Here is a 15634-nt window from a genome sequence, read left to right on the forward strand (position 1 = left end):
AATATTCATGAGACTTCATTTTCATTTCATTGACAGTCCCTTCCTCGGCACTTAAAATTTAATTGAAGTTATAAATACATACACTTATGGATATTTTTGTTGTTGTATGAAAACAACAGAGCTGCTTTCAGTGTTAAAGCAGCATCTTCAAACGGCGGGAATGCAATAATCCCACATTGGTGATCTGGATCTTTTGAAGTTAGTTTCTTCAAGAGTGAACCAGGCTGAAATGAAAAATGAAAAAATGAAAAATGGCACCCAATTCAAACAACTTATCCCCAAAAGAAGGCGTTTGGAAAGTTCCACTATCTCTTGAGGAAGCTCTGTTTTTTTTTCAATCATGATTTTTTGCCTCAAAAACACGAACCAGAAGCGCTGCAAAATGAAGTATTTGCTCCAAAACGATACATTAACCACTCTTTTGTTGAAGAACATTTAAAAATGCCTGGTTTATGAAGCGTTCCAGATCAATGGGCACATTTGAATTTGCTTGACTTGGGTCCAGGCTCTCTCTGGTTTGTATTTTTATCATATTTTTACGTTATATTTACTTCATAGATAGCAAAACAAAGAAAGGAAGTGTATTACAATTTGTGAGTGGAAAATGAAAAGAACATTTACACGCTTTTTGTATCATAACTGAGATGAACACAACAAGCTCATAAAAGATAGACACAATACAATCACATAACATCATCAAACACAGTTACACATACACAGTGTAGGCGGGATTTTAGTTTAATACATTTAAAATTGAAAAATAATCTAATTTAACCTCAAATACACTTATTTGTCTGTGCTATTCTTTGGTGATAAGTGGCTTGCTTGTTAGTCAATACCATTTTAACAGATGTATGTTAATAGTCTCAAGTGGTCAGTCAGTCATTCCTCCTTTTTCCGTCTTTCCAGTCTCTTCTTCAATTACCGAGCAATGACTGATGACTTTTACAATATTCACTAAATGGCTTTTAAAAATGCTTTTTAGCTCAACACCACCCCACAGAACTTCTTTCCACGGTTTGTCAAAACCATTACAAGTATTGTGTGGAGAAAATGGGATCCTTGGTATTTTTTTTTTAAACTTGTTGAAACACAAGTGTAAATCAAAGCATTTTCTTTTTTTTTTTTTTTGCTTGTCACATTCACCGTATTCCTAAAAGCTCCAAAACGTTTATGGACTGAAGACTGTTTGGCCTTGGCTGCGATTGTCAAAAACTGCTAAGATGAAAACTGGTTTCACAATTTATTTGTGCCTGATCTTCCTGGCAAAATTGGGGAAATTACAAAATAATCTTTTTCTCCCCACGTCATAGCATTTCAAAGTCATGGTCACAAAATATATTTATATATTTTACTATCCACATGATTGATTTATACATCATGCTACTGAGAACGTGAGGATATAATTTTTGAGCTACCCTATGTGGTATATATGCAGGGGGAAAAAAAACAAAAAAAGATATTGTGACCACATTGACATCCCTCTCTACAACTCCCTGTAATGCTTTGTTTTGAAGACAATGTCTTAAACCACGCGACCTGATGAGGTCATTGTGCTGTATAATAACAGAGAAATAAGAGAGCTGCATTACTTCAGTAAGATACACAAAGTTCCTGGAAGTGTTTAGTGGCTCCCACTTCATTTCATCTCCCAAAAGAAAAAGCCCTGACAAGACATCAGCGGAACACAAATAGTGTGACACATTTCACAGATGCCTGCATTAGTATTCAGCAGGGATGTGTCCTGGCGACATGTAATACATCATAGTCACCAGGAGGCACTTTCACCCCACAGCTGATGTGAAAATGTGCCTCGAACATGTTTCCATGTTTGTACTTGATACCCCTCATCCTTAAAGTGTCCTCTAAATTTTGAGTATACGTCCCTTCCGGTGTGTGTCGTCTGTAATGCAATAAAGTGCACTCGTATATTTTTACAGCGCATAATACAGCACCAGTTCCCACTCACCAACTCACCCTCCAAAGGGTTGTGCATATTGGTCATAGAGGAGCTGCACCTCAAACGTGATAAGAAGGAGGTTGGCGGAAAATGCGTGTGTCAGGGACAAGGCTGACGCCTGGATGTCCTTGCCTTACGCTATAGGTATTACTGGGCTTTTATGAGCTCTCCTAAATCATCAGAATGCTTATTAAAGCATCTGTTTTACAATGTGCTTATAGGTTGACAAGGCAAATATGTGCCCTTTAAACATCCCTATTACAAGAGCCGCATGGTTTAAACTGTGCAATAAAAGTCATTTCGGTATAAGATCACAATGTGGTGTTTGTCATGTTTGACCTCTGAAAACAGAAAGTAGTTCGGCTGTCACTTCAATGAGTGATTCCTGTGGGAGAGTTGCCTCGCTGGCTCATCGGTGACATTGCATTTTCGACAGCAGAAAAGCTTTTCCTAACTCATGTGTACAAAAGTATACATTATAATTGTTATCTCTTCTTTGTCTGAAAAACCTTCCTTGTTTTCATGAGAAGCCATTAAACATCCCAGACAGCTCTCTGCAGTGAGAACAGCTCAAGCCCAAACCTTTCCATTCAACAAGACATTTTCCCACTTTGCCACCCACTCATTTATTCATGTATGCATTTGTTTATCAGAACTGGGTGCCTTGCATTGCCATTCCCTCCTCATAATGATGAGATGATGCCCTTCCTTGGTGGAATGAAAATAATCATGAATCCCCATAAAAATGCAGACACACATTTGTTATTTCTTGGTAGATAGTGAGTATGCTGCAAAAAGGAAAAGGTGAACATTTGAAATGTAGATCATGAAGCCAAAATTTGACATTTTTGTTTTCCCACTTTCTACATCTTTAACATAGGCCTGTCAGGAGAGATTAACATTATTGGGTGATTTTAAACTGCTGTTTAACAATAACAGCTTTTCTGTTTTCATATTTCAAGTATTCAAGGCACCATGTATAATAATAACCATAGTAATAATAATACAATTAAAAAAAAATGACTAGCTCATCAGGGTTGCATGCCCACTGGGACAAGCCCTTGCTGCACCAGCATCCACACTATAGACCTGGAAGACATCAAGCAACTCATGCCCCAAAGATACGAATCAGCATTTTGACCTCTGTGGTTATGAGATGCATTTGACTTGCCTCGATTAAAAGGACAGAACCAACCTGAGCAGACGTTTTAACAGCCTGCTGAATAAAAATATGTGATACGCCCTTCTACCATGTGCAGTCCAATCCTCTCTTTGACCTCCATCATTCAACAAATACACTTTTGGTTTATAAATGTCTCTAAAAAGGCCAGTAAAACCCCCAGATCCATCCGAAGCAATGATGGTCCATACCACACTTCATTGATAATGATCAATGTATTGCTCCACAATATCAAGTATTATTGTGGTTGCTCTTCAGAATATTGCGGGGGAGTGTGCGGTTGAGGAAGACAGTGCTTGACACCCAAGTGTCAGAGCAGAGCAAGTCGACCTGGGTGCAATACATGCAGTAATTACCAAGACCTGGGATGAAGGCAGTGGGAGGAGAGAGAGAGAGACAAGGGGGAGCCAGGAAAGAGAGTGGCTGCAGAGACAAGCTGGACAAGCACTTGGTGTGAAGCAGATCCCTGAACCTGGCACTCAGCACTTGCTCATATGATCAATCGCAAGCTCAACACACTTTTAAAGTTTATTTTCATTACTAAACGAAATGAAAAAGTTTCTTATTATGTGATGCGCCATTTCATTATTATTTCATAATACTTTGCTACAGAGACAGACTCTGCCATCTCATTCTGTAGCCACATTTTCTCTCTTTTTTAATGAATAAAAGCCATCGCTTCTCATCCAACTCTTTTGCCCGTAAACGTATCTCGGCGCTTCTGCATCATCCAGGGCTTTGGCTCATCCTTTTTCTTTATCTGGATGAGTGATGACTGCGTAATGCAATCGACTGGTTAGTATCTTTTCTCAGCTTTATAGTGAGTGGCTCCATCGTGTGCTCTACTGCAGCTGCTGAAGCTGCCTCATTATAATTTTTAAATAACATTTTGAAAAGCTTCTCACTATATCACATGAGCAGTGGGGGGTAATAATATCTATCTATCTATCTATCTATCTATCTATCTATCTATATATATATATATATATATATATATATATATATATATATATATATATATATATATATATAGATAGATAGCGGGAGTCAGTGGGAGTCTCTCACGGCGAATAAAGGAATGCGTAACATTTACTTCTGGCATCAAGCTATAATGCTATTTAAGATTATTATATCATTGATGCTTAGATGCGTGGATGCATAGATGCTTATTACGAAAAATAACAATACATACAATATGATACAAATATCTATTGTGGACGAACTGTAGTGTCGTATTCGAGACTGAGACAAGACCAAGACATTAGAAGATCAAGACCAAGATGAGACCAAGATCTTGGGAGGTTGAGACCTCAACAAGATTAAGACAGTATGCAACGTTGATGGCTGCCTTCAGAGTCAGCATTGGATGCAAAAGTCCACTTTCCCAACGTCAATATATTAGGCCATGAGAGTGAGGATGGGTTGTGTGGGCAGGTGTTTGCGCACTGAAACCAATGGCACAGTGAGTAAACTGGAAACTTTTATTTTATTTTATTTTAAAGCACAGAGTTTTTAGAAGTACGAACCTGTTCTTAATTTATCCTCAAACAAGCTTACGACTACAAACACTAATTGATACACATTTCTTTAGTTAATCTTTCAAAACGTACTACTTAAGAATATCTTCAGATTCATGTGTATCAAGAAAGTTCAGACTCAAAAGAAACATGTCCCAGAGACACGTCATTACACAGTCATTTCAGCAACCTGTCAGCAATGAAAAGGAGCAGAAAGAAGATGAAATTCTAATGTGCGCCGTAGACCTTTCCCACCCAAACAGATGTTCTCTCTTTCATTATGTTCAATTCTTTTCAATTCCTGTTACTTGACTAAGATGGCAGTAACATAAGTGGAATATATTTTGATCCCAATTTAGATTCAGATCAGCTCAGTTTTACTGGTGTTGGTTTTCACTTTGGTTCCATTCTGCTTCTTTCTTTTTATCAATCTGTATTTATCGTCTCACCTGCCTTTTGACATCCTTCGTAGGTCTATATTATTGTCTAAATCCATAGAAAATCTGAAGAACTTTCAACTCTGTTACTTGGGTAAGCCTCCATAGGGCCAGATGTGCCTCCTCTTGGTTTCAGCAAATTCAGAATCTACTGTATTGACTACTTGTTTTTCCTCTTGCTTTTTCCTCTTTTCAAAGAGTAATCAGAATCATGAGAAGAATCTTGTTGCGCTGTCTTTTGTCTCGCAGGCTGCGCTCCCTTCCTCCATTTTTGGATGAAGTATCATGTTTCATCTCCTTTTGATTTGCTGCATGTACCATCGACTCCTCTTTGTACTCCACGTTCTTCAATTACAAACCCAATGACACCATCAGATTCCACTGTTTTGGAATTGAAAAGATTCATACGTTCATCACTTGTGTCAGTCTGTAGCCTTACGTTGAAGTCCATATTTATTGTAGAATGATGAACCGCAGAAGGACAAAGTGACTGAACTGATCAAGACTAACAACCACAATGTGATGGTGCACATAAGACTGGACAAAAGCAATGAAGTGGAATTTAGTGTACACTGTAGGTTACGAAACAAATGGCTGGTGAAACAAAGGTTCTCGTGGAAGCCTTTGACCAGAATATCAGACGATGACTGAAGCCCTTTCGATGTCAGTGCTGATTTAATTTGGAGTTCTTTTTTTTCAAATAGTGGTTACAAGAAACAATAGCAAAGGTGTGGTGCTGCAGCACAGGACAAAACACAATTCTTTGGTTACCACAGGGAAGGTGAGATGCACTCTGCTCGGTGGGGCGGTGATAAATCGCTGGTCAGCTGAAGATGAAAGCCTCTGGGCCAAACTGCTTTAAAGTCTGGTCTTCTGGAGCCACAGCTTATCTGGAAAGGACTAGAACGGTCCGAAAATTCGGACCAAACGAAGTTACGAAATGGATTAGGTGTCAGTCAGTGGATTTCTATCACAAATGATGAATACTTCCCTCAGTCTTTGAGACTTCTCATCAATGTGTCATTTGAGCACGAAGAAAAATGCAGACTGCTATTTCATTCTGGGTTTGCCACCATTTGGATGATCATAAAGAAACGTAAAGGTGTTACATTGAGCTGACTTGACTTGTCTTTGCTATGTTTGTGCCGTAAAATGTGAAGTAACAAACCAAGCCGTCTTTTATCCGCAACAGAAAAGGTTACTTTATGGCACTGTGTGCTTATGTACTGCAGTGTCTTCTCCTCTTTGTTTACTGTTCAAACCAATCGGATCCACTTACATAACCTAAACACGCTGTCATTAATGAACCCAAAGGGGAGGCACTAAAATAGTGCGATCAACAACAGTCACCCCTGAATCCATCAGAGTGACAGACCACAGTGTGACCTATGGTTAGGGACCTGTCAATAGAGGTTATAATGAGCACAACATAGTCACTCTCCCTGAGACCTGTCAGGAATTGAGCAATAGAAAATCAGGAAGGTCCAGTTGTCCTTTTTATAACAAGCTCGAGTTGCTGACTGTCTGGTATGAGTAGTGGCATGAGGAAGTTTGGCTGGGTGGTTTGCAACCATTAAAATGAAATAAATTATGTTCAAGGTGGACGAGACATTTTCTGTGTGTATATATATATATATATATATATATATATATATATATATATATATATATATATATATATATATATATATATATATATATAATTTATTTTAGAATCACAGTTTAATGGTATATGAATATTTGCCACATTTTTTTTAATTTGAATGAATTTGATATATTACTGAATCAAATGATGGACCCATACGTACATTTGAAGAACAAAATATTGCTTGTTTTGCATCAGTTTGACAATAGCACAATAAATCACGATGGTGGCTATATATCACCTTATTTAAACTAAAGCTCTTACTCGGATTAGAATTTCACTTTTATAAGAATTTCAAATACTTTCAGAGTAGTAGAAACCCTGGCCATATATATATATATATATATATATATATATATATATATATATATATATATATATATATGTGTGAGACTGTGTGTTGACTTTCACACACATTTCATGACATATCATAGATCAAATTGTCTTGATGAGAGTCAATGAGACTGGCTTTTCTAAATGCAGCGAACTGACCCCGACAGCTGTTCCTCCTACAGTGTCTGGTGTGAAACAGTGAATTACGGCAGCTGAAAGCTTTTTTAATTTGTTATTATCATAACTCAAGCATGGAGACGCAATACTGCTTCGGAGCTGGCCTTGGTCCTGACTCATGGTGTGTTGCTCTCAGTCTCTTCATACTTATACCTCTGCGATCACTGATTTTCTGTCTCCAATCCAACAGATCTTTGTAAGTAGTATGTAGCGTTTCTACAGAATTGGAAGATGGTCGCCATGCTGTCTTCCTTAATTCATATCAATATTTGTACATGTCATTCTGTGCATGTCGTGGACAAAGTCAAACCTCTGGGTATTCATATCACTCTCATACTGTACATGTAGCCAGCCTGTCTCCTGTCCTTCACAAAACCAGCACGCTGCTAATAAGGTGCTGAAACTATGACTAGCACTGAGGTTAACAAATACATTACCAGGTCTCTTATTTTATTTATGTAGCAGAATGTATGTGAGGTGGATTTCATTGCTGTTCGTGCACACACACACACAGGTTTAAACGGGATCGCTCATTTCCATACCGTAATGCTTTCCTCAGCCTACCACCCTAAACCTAACCATCCCAAACAAATGGCAAACCTTAACCAAGACTCTGTACCAAACTTATACCCGAATATAATAAACTACCACTATACTGCTGACATATTAACCCTCTAAATCTTGTAAGGACAAGCCAAACAACGTCCACACAAAGCAAAATGTCCTCACAAGAAGGTGACTTCACTTCTATTTCTGTCCTTGTGGGGACATCGTGAGGTTAATGCTTTCCCCAGCCTCTCACCCTAAACCTAACCATCCGAAACACATGGCTAACCTTAACCAGGACTCTGAACTAAGCTTACACCCAATTACAATGACCCAGTTATTTTAAAGTTTTAATCCTCAAATTGAGGCTTAACCTCGTGGGGTCCAGCCAACTGTCCACACAATGTCATATGGTCATCACAAGCATAGTGTTTTGTCAGGAGTTGGTCCCCACTAAGTAGTAGCACACACACTTTGGCTTGGATTTCCTTTTCTGGAGTAATTTAGCAGCAGAAAATGCTAATGTTTTGCACTGCAGCACGGTTGAGTAAGAAGCATTAAAAGAAAGTGAGTTGTCCCCTTCCCCTACACTATAAGAGCTGCAGTCCAAAGATAGCAGCAGTGATTACAGCTCGTGCATAAACAAAACAAAATAGAGTGAATAAGCAACAATGGAGTCTTTAATGCAAATGAAGAATGCAGCTTCAGTTTGACAGGAAGTGAAGGCTTTAGGTGAATCTTTTGAAGTTTCAGTAATGATGAGAATAAAGTGCCAGAACAGAGCGACTCCTTCCGTTAAAAATCTCCAGTTAGGCGTTTGAAAAACAAAGCTGCCTTCATGTCGGCACAAGCAATAACTTCACACGTTTCTTAGGGTGAAGAAGTTGCTCACCTTAATTGTGTGGTGCCAGGTAGCACCTCAACGTTTCATTCTCATGTGAAAAAAAATGAAATTATAAAATTAGTTATGAATGGAAAAAAAAAATCTAACATTTAAAAAATATATTTAAAAAAACAGTTTTCTTAAAGCAAAACGGACACTAAAGGGATTGATGGCGTCAGCGTCTACCTTCAGATCTGCCAGGACAGAACACCATGTCTCAACTCTCCGTTGAGAGCATGCGCTTAGCGTCCTGGTTAGTCTGGTTGATTTTACTGCCAAGGGTTTGGAGTGTTTTAGATTTAAAACACACACAGGGTGACACGACACACACTATACAGCTTATTGTGTCCATGGGATTTAAAAGGAGTGAGGGAAAAACATCTGCAATTCCCTGAAATCAGCTTTTTTCTCACTTCCCATTGACGCTAGTGACAAGAACTAATGTTACCATAGCAAGCTGTTTATCAAGTGTTACCATCATCTTTAGGTGCAAATAAAGAAGTCAATTACAATCCCATAACCTGTCAACTCTGTATAACATATTCCATCCAGACATCAGTTCACTCCCATCCAGCTGCATCTGGAGCATCGGCGAAGAAGCCCACGTGCCCCTTGCCCCAGAAACCTCCCCTGGGAGTTTACAAAGGTCTTCCAAGGCTAGTCTTGAAATGTGGTCTCACCAATTAAACATTACCAGAATGCCTCACCAACAAGGCATCCATCTGGATATGAGGACCCAGCTTTCATCCTCTCAGTGCAGAGTAGCCTCTCCTTTGGTCTGCAAGTACTGCATTCTGATGACGATCAACTTGTTCTCATGCTACATTCCCTCCTCATTTCGGAAGCTTTCCTCTTCATTCTCAAAGAAAGTCTAAAATTGTAGCTACTAGCGTTAATCTAAATTTACATGCTGCGAAAAGTGAATCGGATTATTGAATACTATCGAATACTTGCTGTGATGATGGATGCCACTCTGACCATTTGATTCCTACTGGTTCGACCTGTTGGTTTGAAGCTACAGCGTGATGACAGCACAGCAAATGAATGAGCAGAGACGGATTGAGACGGCTTGTCATCTCAGTATACATGCTAAAAGATCACCTTGAATCATTAAACAAATTGGATGTGGAGTGCTGCAACTGGTTTCTGATATAAAAAATAATGTTTCCGAAAACCTTTGCATGATCCATAGAAGCGGTTGTCATTCCTATTTTTTTTTTTTTGGTTTTGGTTGAATGTCTGTAAATGTATTTGCCACTGCAAAGAAAGTTACATTGTGTGGTTGGTACTCATTGCGAGAAAGAAGCTGTCAAACATTTTTGTCCTTGGTTCCTCTGGAGACATTGAGACTTCAGTATTCATTTCTAAGGCAGCACGAACGCTACTGTCAGGCTCGGCTCACTGGTCTGACCTTAACCAAGCCGGAGGTGTAGTGGGGGTTTATTTGAACAACTTGCTGGATTATCCAGGTAACGTAAGAGGAATTCACAGTCACACAGTCATATGACAGTACATTTTTGTCACGCATTTAAATGTCTCCGAGTTATTAATTGGGTTTTCTGGGGCATTATGTAACTGTGGTGACTGAATAACTAAAACCGATGATGAGTAACAACTCGACGTTTCAATTGCTTTCACATGCTTAAACTTCGATGCCCAATCTGCACACGTGGCTGTCAAACAAGCTACTGAAATAATCAACTCCCGTGAAACACTAGTAGCAGCATATACATCTCGTTTGTTATCAGCCTCTTTGTACTTTCCTTTAGACCCGTTTGAGTTTAATTACGTTGATTTTCTCCCACTGGATTATGACAGTTCCTGTCGTTGTTTCATTGCCCTCCCTTTCTTTGTACTCTAATTAGTCTGGTTGCCTTTCAGCATGCGCCTCGTATTTTTGTTGCTGTTTGTTTTGCTGCTTTTTAAAATATTAATATTCATATAAAGCATTGAGAGAATTAAAAAAAAAGTTCCTTAAAAGGAAGCCACACTCCAGAGTCCAAGCAAGATGTGCATGTTACTCATGAAACAGGGCGACCAAAGAATTTGCATTAATACCACGGGAGTCATACTTCATGCTTCACTATGTTGCAGTGATGTTTTGCTTGCTTACACTCAGATAACCATTGGAAATCATAATAGTGACCCTTTAAGCAATAAAAAAATAAGTCAACATTTTAAATGGATATATTTTTGGAATTAAATGTTTATTTCACTCATAGCTCGGGAGTAAAGCTGAGGAGGATCAACATCTGAGGAGTGGTTTGAGACCCACAAGAGCCCGCAGAGCCAATGAGCCAAGCCAGGCGAGATCTTTAAAAGGCCAAAAAGTCGATCTCTAATTCCAGCCAGTGACACCTAAACCTTCCTTCAGGCGTTTAGAGCATAGAGATTTGCCTTGTCCAAATTTTGCATGGCACAGATGTTCCATAACTAATGAATGCAGGGGACATGAGCGGAGTTACCAAGACATGGCTGGACTCTCTGATCCAAGCTGCAGCAGATAAGACTAAAATCTTAGTTGTGGATAAACATCTCCAGGCTATACTTTTTGAAAGGAAGGAAGCAATAAGTAATAAGGCACGACGGAGCTAGTTGAGGCAGTACAGTAGATAAGTTTCAGGCGTCCTCTGAAAAACAAAAATCCAGCGGAATACCCAGACTTCCAGCTACTGTAACCAACTCCAAGTAGACCCAACCAGTAGAGAACATTGTAATCTTCCAGTTGACTGGAACCAGGTGATTTTTCATGGCAGCGTCACCCGGGAAGGAACCCATGGAACTGGTTTTGTTGTCTTTGGAAATATGGCTGAAGCTGTGTTCATGTCGAAAATACCCATCAAGTTATACCCTGCTCAGTAGGGGTGCAATGAAAAATGGTGCAATGTAGAATACAAGGACCGACGTACTACTGAAATAGATCTAAAAGAATCACTGAACTACTACAACAAATTTGATCGTTTGATCCAAAACGATTCGACTTTGGTTGTGTTTCGCCCTGTAAATAAAAAAAAGAGAATGAAATCAAATTTTAATGTACTATTTTTTTTTCATTGTTTCTTAAACTTAAATGTTATGTTAACTCAAATCCACGCAACAAATAAAACCTTAATTTCTCCTTTGTTGTGAACCACTGAACAAATTGACCATTCACCATTTTTCAAATTAGAAATAGTAAAATGCCTCTTGACTCACATTTGATATCAGTAATCCCTTTTTAATGATAATAAGTTGTCAGTTTGGATAGACAGCTGATCAGCATGAAATTTGAGCTCAGTGAACAAATTGCAACTGAGAAATTTACATGAACAGAAAAATTACATGGGAAACACATTTCAATTCACAGAACGTCTGCAAAAGGGATTCAATATTTTAATTTATTTCAACCTGAGGTCTTCCGCAAGGTTTGGCGAAATTCATTGATCAAAGTAAAAAACTAATAAAGGAAAAATGTGTTTTATTTATTTTTTTATTTTCACAAAAGTCCATGCCAAAAAATTATGTTATTCCCCTACCGCTCAGAAATGGTAAATAATAAAGAGACGGAAGCAATGCAGCTTGGGCTTCCATCCCAATCTCTGTGAAATCAGCAATTCTGGGCCAGGTTGGTAAATTGGATGGTAAAGTCCAAGGCCCACGGACACAGCCACACAACAACATCTGGGCCTGGGATCAAACCAACAACCTTTCATGCCCTGGGACTTGTTGATCTGTGTGTAAGTTAGAAGCTGGAGCTGTGCCACATTGGTGAAAGAATATTTGAACCCAAAATAGAGCCTTCAGTGTTCGAGGTTTATTGTGAAGGATTTATATTTCTCCAAGCAAAACATAAAACAATGTTAAACCAGCGAACAACCCACTGTCGTCCACCTCTTTGTCCTCTGCAGCCAAAGTTCCATGCATCTTGTGCTGTCTTTGGATGGTTTGTATAAATGTGTCTGTTCTTTCTGTGTTGCCAGCAAGCAACCTGTTTGGGCGATAATACATAGATGTTTTTTTTTAAATAACATTTTGGTTTGTGAGGAATTGCTTTTCTCTTCCCACATAAGTGTTCTATGATAATAAGAAGTGCATTGCAGATCCCGCTTTCGACAGGTGAAGACGGATGAGGCGCTTATAGCCTCTGGCAACTGTTTCAGTCTGTGCTACTACGGAACAACCCTACCTGTCACGGGTGATGCTCTTCAGCAACAAAGTACGGCGACATCAAGGTTTTTCAATCTTAATCACTCCTTCATCTGTCAGCGCCACCCTCAGGGTGAAAACGAAGGTTTCGTTCATTTCAAGCCCACCATTTTGGGTTGGGAAATCCACAGAGACATTTTCATTTATTCTCATTTTCTTTTTAGCAGTATGCAACATCCAGTGTCACTTGAATCCAATTTTTTTTTTTCTGAAATGAATATTTGTGGGATTTGAAATGTGCATAGGGTTACATTCTATTTATATTTTATTATTTATATTATTATTTATATTTTGTACATGCACTTCCTGCTTCCTTCCTGCTTTGTCTACATCAGTTTCATACAAGCTTCCTGGTTCCAGTGCTGTGCGCCAGGTTGACATTGCTCTCGTGTAGGTAACTTGGTGTGTCATATATTCCTTATTTTTGGTTTGTTATTTGTGTTCACTTCCTGATCCGAAAGCTTTGACACAGAGAAAATATATGTGAGTCAGTTCTATGTATGTATGTGCATGTTTCCACCATGTGCTCTTTTTTTTGTCCCCTTTTTCCGGTGTCAGTTTGTGACCACTGAGTTACTTCCTGTTGTATTTTACTAAACTGCTTTTTTTGTGAATGTGATTTTTGAGTTTGACCGTTCCTTCTCTGATTCCAGATTATTAATTGTTTCTGTTTGTCCTTCCCAGTGTCCCCCTTGATTCTTCCTTCTGTCAACATTTTTTTTTTCTTTTCTATTTTTTCACGTCATGAATTATATGTGTGAGTTGCCTTTTTCCTAGTTACTACACACACTTTGGTTCTGTGCACACACTTGCACCTTGATAGAACGGTTGCATACTGTCCGACAAGCCTTCTAATAACTGTGAGTGATCTACTGCAACAGGTTATAGAACCACACCCCATGATGCATTTCACATCTTACAGCACCGCAATTGCAGTTGGTCGATGTGTGAACTCTTGCGCTGACGTTTACTGATCAAGTCCCTCCAAAAACATCAGGAATTAAGCCATGTCTAGGCATTTTCACATTAGTCTTCTGGTGCGTGTGTGCTGATTGTTTCTCGTGTTTCCCTTTCAATCTGAGCCTTCGCATCGTTGACACATACACATGCCTGAAATTTTTCAATCCCACTCCAATTACAGTGATGCATCCTCGTTGCGTGAGTTAGTTTGGCAGGCTGGCCTAGTTACATGAGTGAAGAGTGCACTGAGTGGCGTTGCTAATGGCTCTGTTGGTTACAAGCTTGGGTGCAGAAACAATCCCCTTTGTGACAGATTATGTCACCAAACTGATAAATGTGTCAGCCGACTCCTCACATGACCCTTCATATGAACGAAGTAGGAAAGAGTCAATCCATTTGTACAACTATGTGAAACATTTTGCATATTGTTTGATGTCCTCTATCAAATCATATTTAGAAGCCATTCACACTCTCTTGAGGTCAGTTGATGGACCACATATTTATATCCAAATGAACTTATTCATTGGTTATTGAACTCTCAATTCATTGCCAAAATGATTCATGTGTGCCCATTTGCTTGTTGTATTGATTTGACTTTAAGAAATGCTACCTATTTAGTAAAAACATCGGACATTACCATCATGTCCTTTTTCAGCTGGTTGTATTTGAGCCTCTAATCCAGCGCACTTTGACTGAAATAAACTCCTAAATACTGTAGACGTTTTTCTTTGACAAATACCTGGTTTGGTTGGTACACTCAAACCTTTGTTGCGTGATGACCTGGATCGCTGAGCTCCCGCTAGTGATGGGCTCATGAGGCTTCATGAAACAGTGCCCTTACTTTTAGAGCTGTTAAAAAATGATGCCGGATTTCATCTAAATGGTTGTTCAAAGTTGAAGGGTTTATAGCAGAGAGTGCCATCCAGTGGGCTCGAAAAGTGAGGCCACTGTTTCATGAAGTTTCACCAGCTCATCACAGCTCCACCACAAGCAAATCCATTTCCAGACTTTCTTTTTCGACTCTGAAGAAAGTGTCGCCAACTGACCACAGTGGTGTGAAAATGCTTGTCACACTTAAATGTTTCAGATCCTCTAATGCACAACACAACACAGTTTTCGAATAATTTCCTTTTTTAAGGTAAATAAACCAAATTTACATTAGTTTACAATAAAAAAACAATTTAATGTGTGTACTTGGGTGGTCTCAAATTAAAACTTGCTCGCCGATGGTCTTTTACACAGCGCTGTATTTGAGTCACCCTTTCACCAAATGAGAGGACAAATAAATGAAAGGAATGTGCAGTGATAAATGGGTTCAAATGTCTGTCATGGTTCCCCATTACAAGGTCACTGATACATCTAAATGCTGCAGAGGAGAGAGGGGGGAAGGATTGATTGAACACATTCAGCATCCCGCTCTCCTCATTAGACTCATTTCTCCACTGCCTGGGGTTAATTACCACACGCACACACACACCTCTTGTTGTTGTTCCACTTACATCATAATTACAGTGGAAAAGATTGTGAACAATCTAGAGCTCATAACACAAAGCCTTACGCCATCTCCCCGTCACACACAGACATGAACGTCGGGTTGCACGCAATTGAAGTGCAATGTTTGGTGCATGAAGCCACTTATGTAGCAGCATGTAATTGTGGTGCCGAACCCCCCCCCACCCTATCTCTAAGGGTGCGCCCAGCCACCCTGCGGAGGAAACTCATCTCAGGCGCTTGTATCCGTGATCTCATCCTTTCGGTCATTACCCAAAGCTCGTGACCATAGGTGAGGGTGGGAACGTAGATCGATCGGT

The sequence above is a fragment of the Synchiropus splendidus genome, chromosome 5 (assembly GCF_027744825.2).
Source record: "Synchiropus splendidus isolate RoL2022-P1 chromosome 5, RoL_Sspl_1.0, whole genome shotgun sequence".
Taxonomy (NCBI): Eukaryota; Metazoa; Chordata; class Actinopteri; order Syngnathiformes; family Callionymidae; genus Synchiropus; species Synchiropus splendidus.